This window comes from Triticum aestivum, chromosome 2D (assembly GCF_018294505.1).
Source record: "Triticum aestivum cultivar Chinese Spring chromosome 2D, IWGSC CS RefSeq v2.1, whole genome shotgun sequence".
NCBI classification, from domain to species: domain Eukaryota; kingdom Viridiplantae; phylum Streptophyta; class Magnoliopsida; order Poales; family Poaceae; genus Triticum; species Triticum aestivum.
Genome location: NC_057799.1, coordinates 116,988,402 through 116,992,727, shown reverse-complemented (window position 1 = coordinate 116,992,727; position 4,326 = coordinate 116,988,402). Strand labels below are relative to the sequence as shown.

Here is a 4,326-nt window from a genome sequence, read left to right as displayed (position 1 = left end):
GTGGCGAGGCATGTGCTGTGAGGCGCTGCAGAAAGCCGGGGCGGACCGTTTGGGGTCCAACGAGCCCTGCAGCGTTGGGTGGGATGCACCCATCGCGTGTCCACTCCCCGGACGTCCGCCAAATCGCACCCCAAACGGACGAAAGCGGACGTCCGGATGGATCTTGCGGTGGAGTTGGCCTAAGGTTTGTTTGAAGGTGCCACCAGAGTGCATTGACTCTGTGGTTGCTTCGTAGATCGCCGTGACATGAATAAAAACGTGACTATTCCAACTCATCAAAAGAAAACAAAAAGGTAAGCCAACTCTCATCTCATTGCCAATACGGCCACACACCATGTAGACATGCTATTTCCTTCCTCGTTTGTTCTCCTCGCTCTACCAAGACGGTCAAACCATGAAACCACCCGATGACCCAACATCCGGCGAGCGGCATGCGTGCACCGCACCGCACAGGAAGAGCACCAAGCATGCACGTCGCCTCGCTTGCGTGCCGCCTGGGAACCGAACCGGAACGCATCGTCTTTGTATATCCACCTCGTTGGCAGCGTTATCCAGATACAATACCTCATATGTGTGACTGTGTGAGTGTGTCCAACGTGCAGAACGTAGGAGGGCATGCATGCCTTATCCAGATATACTCTACTTAGGGGTAGATATCTGGTGATACAAGACCTGAGGTGCTCCCGTGATACAAGACTAGGTGGGCCGTTCGATCTGGACTGGTGGTACAGGATCGAGAGGGTCCCTTGGCATTGCAATGTATGCAGAAAACACCTTGGGTTATTCCCTAATTCAGCGACGAAGTGCATATCCATCTTCTCTGTTCGCTTCTTCCCTGATACAATTCGCACCGCCGCCGCCTAGGGCATGTCTCCTGCCGCCGCCGCCGTCACTGCCTAGGGCATTGCCCCCATCCACTGTTGCTAGCACAAATCCAGCGCAACTCGTGCGCGTGCCGATTCCTTGGCTCAGACCCGGTCAGTTTCATAGGAGCCGAGATGGACCTTCCCCCGCCGTCGCTGGAGCCAAACGCGTCGTGGGAGCCGGAGACCCTCGGCAAGGACGATCAGGTAAGAGGCAGCGCCTCCTTCGCCGTACGCATCTGGTCCGTTTTCTCGCACTTAATTTTTTGATTTTGCTTATTTGATTTTAGGACTAGATGCCCGCGCTGCGGGAGTCAGTGTCGTTCGGTCGATTCCTATCCGAGTCACTCGAATGGGATACGATGGGCCGATGGGGCATGTCTTGCCGGCACCGATGGCTACCATATTGCATGACCAATCGCTGCCGGCAGCCGGGCTCAATGAAGATGTACAGGTCAATTTCTCGGTGCCGACCACAACGGTCGGAGCTCACTCTGCCTCCAATTGTAGTGATGCATGCATTGGCGATTCTGGAGCAGGCGTGAGTTGTAGTCCGTGCTTGCCTGCTGCACATTCCTCAGCAAATATTGAAGGAGCTGCACTGCATTTGGTTGTTCATCCTCCAATTTCATAGTATCGTGTATTGCTCTCCACAATGTAGTCCTTGAAGTCTGCTATGATGTTCCTAAAATTATGAACTGAAAGCAGCTGTTGCAACTGTATGACAACAAACAAAAGAAGCGAAAAAGTTATAGAAGTACAACTACATCTAATGTTAGTTGTGGTTATGGAAATTTCATGTCTCGCCACGCAATACAAGCAGATCGATGTTTAAGTTAGTTCGGAGCAGATATATGCATCAATATTTTAATCTTTGCAGAGAATTAGAAGAATGCGTGCTGTGTGGACAAAAGTTCTTGTTCAGTCACTCGGTTACAACATATTGCTAAACATGAAATCTAGCAGTGTTTAAATGTTGTCTGTTTCTTCGTCTCTTAATATGTCTAGCTGAATTATACACATAATCTTTCTTATAGAGTGTAATATAGAATCTTTCTTACATATAGTATAGTTGAAAATCACATGTACAGAACAGCGCAAGTTCGGACCAAAATGTATTATTAGTCGAGTAAGTGATTAGACTATTTCGAAGTATTGTCTATAGATTGAGTGATTCACTAAATTCATACCAGACGAGGCCCAAGAATGTTTGACTAACAAAAATCCCAGTTGAATTCTATATCAGGCTGGGACAACTGAGTACTAGAAATCTATGCAGCTGTAATAAACTAGCTTACTGACCATTTATGTTGAGCTGAGATTTAACAAATGTTATGGGTAAATACACTATTACTCAAAGAGGAAGCATGGTTCACACACGATAACAAATGTAAAAAGGAAAAAAAAGAGGTGAATATAACTCGATTGCTTGTGAGCATGTCATGGTCTCGTATTTCAACAAAAGGTTTTTTTACATGGTATTATAGGTCAAGAAGCTTCAAAATAGATCAGGGGGATAAGAAGGTGCACCAGTCTCGAAGGTTATTTTGCATTTCCCATATTTGGTGTCGTATTGTTTTTTTGAAAGTTTTAAGGTCCTAGTTCTTGATTTTATCCTGTAGGTGTGCTTTTGTGCCTACCACGGGTTGGTGTAGGAATATGAACTCATCAAGTGATCTGTAGCAATATTGTTTCATTCAGCTATGTTAATTTGTGAACTATATTAAGGTCATGTTGATTGCAAGACAAAGATGCTAGTGGTTAAAACCGCTCAATTTTCTTGAAGGTATATGTTGATGTTCCTTTGATATGAATTTTTACGAGATGATATGCAAGTATGCAGATACACTGTTTTTGCTAGGGACATCTTAACTTTTCATGTAACCAGCTCGTACTAATTTGGACATGTTTCAGAATGCAGGATAAAACCATTGCTTATCTAGGTGACTCTTTAGGGAGGCAGATGTTCCAATAGATGATGTGCATGCTTTCAACATCCAAGAAACATGGAAAACGACCAAATGGCTGGGTCTACCGATTCCGGAGCAGAAACATCTTCATCCTTTTGGTGTTCTTGCCGTGTAATTAGGGGAATCGTCTGTGTTAGCAGTTGACAAGAGTTGTAATATATGCCTTTTAGGTTTAGGTGTAGCACCCTATTTAGTTTAGCAAATCTGAACTATAACTGTTGTTACATATATGTGCAATTTCATGGCAAGCGTTGCATTGTGTTTTGTCAATCTGGAAGATTGTACCGCTCTGGTTTGCTTTATTGCACAACAACATGCTTTTATATCTGAAGGTTTGCCATGTTTTGTTGCTTATATTTGGAGCCAGCACAATTTGTTTTGCTTCACTTTGTAATAGAACAAACTGTAGAATGTGGCAAAGGGATGTTTGTTTCTATTGTTTTGGAACTTTAGAAAAATTAAGGAGTGTTGTTTGCTCGTAGGAATATGTGCTGAAAGTGCCTATATTTGATTTCACCGGTTATATGTATATCTTATGATAATCATTCTGACCCGGGGTTGCTGATTGCATTCTTAAACGGTATGTTTTCTGAGAAACGGGGGCTTAGAAGGAGAAACATGTGACAGGAGTTTTGACCAACACATACTTCTTTTTGGGGCCAAGATGCAAATGTTAGTGGGGGCATATGTAAACAGCTGAGTGAACTGATCCAGTCCATTCCTGTATATCTAACGCTCTATATAGTCTTGTATCACCGTATCACCTAACGGATGGTAGCACTGGATATTTTCCCCTCTACTTAGTATTATCCTCACCTACGCCGAGAAGGAAAGACGTGATAAGGCCATAGCCGATGCCGATGGCGACTTCCACTGCACCATCGTTCCTCCAGGGAATTCAGTTAGCATGAAGCGCACACGGATTTTTTTTCCCCGGACGGACGGACGGACCATGCGTGCGTTGCGTGCTGCGTCGCTGTCGCTCGTCCCGGCGCGACGTCGCTGCGGCGGACAGCGACCCGGCACCCAACGAACGGCCTAACGAACGCGCGCTTGACCATGGACTGGGCTTTCGTGCGCCACGCGCGGCGTTTCCGCGGACCGGCGACCAACCGCCCCAGTATCGGCCCGGGGTCCAGGGGAACCTTCGCAGCTCGACGCGATCGCGTACCAGGCGTCGGGACGGGACTCAGCGTGCGGCGCGGGCTCCGGTGACGTGCTTCTTTTATCGGCCGCTGCTACCGCTACGCACGTCGGGGGCTACAGCGAAAGGGGTCGCTCGAAACCGTGTTGTTTCCGGTAAACGACGGCCGGAAAAGGCGAAGGAAGAGGAGCAGGAGCTGCCTTTTGCGCGATTGGACGGTGGCGGCGGATATTTGGTGCCGCCGCCGTCGTGGTCGTGCTGCCGGTTAGTGCGCGCGCCACCCACTTCGTTTTCATGGCCCGTGGATTGGATTATACTACGTGCATGACGCACGTCCTTCTGTTGCCTT

At 47.2% G+C, this 4,326-nt stretch overlaps 1 long non-coding RNA gene across 6 annotated transcripts; it reads left to right on the top strand.

Annotated features, from left to right (window-relative positions):
* The first annotated feature begins 6 nt into the window (after positions 1-6).
* On the top strand, positions 7-3,160 carry LOC123052043 (uncharacterized). 6 transcript variants are annotated; one of them, XR_006424425.1, is made up of 4 exons: positions 20-1,070; positions 1,154-2,404; positions 2,486-2,649; positions 2,785-3,160. It is a non-coding gene; the product is annotated as an uncharacterized lncRNA (long non-coding RNA). The 6 variants fall into 6 exon arrangements; XR_006424423.1 differs by having other exon boundaries at positions 21-1,070; positions 2,778-3,160; XR_006424424.1 differs by having other exon boundaries at positions 19-1,070; positions 1,154-2,649.
* Positions 3,161-4,326: the final 1,166 nt, after the last annotated feature.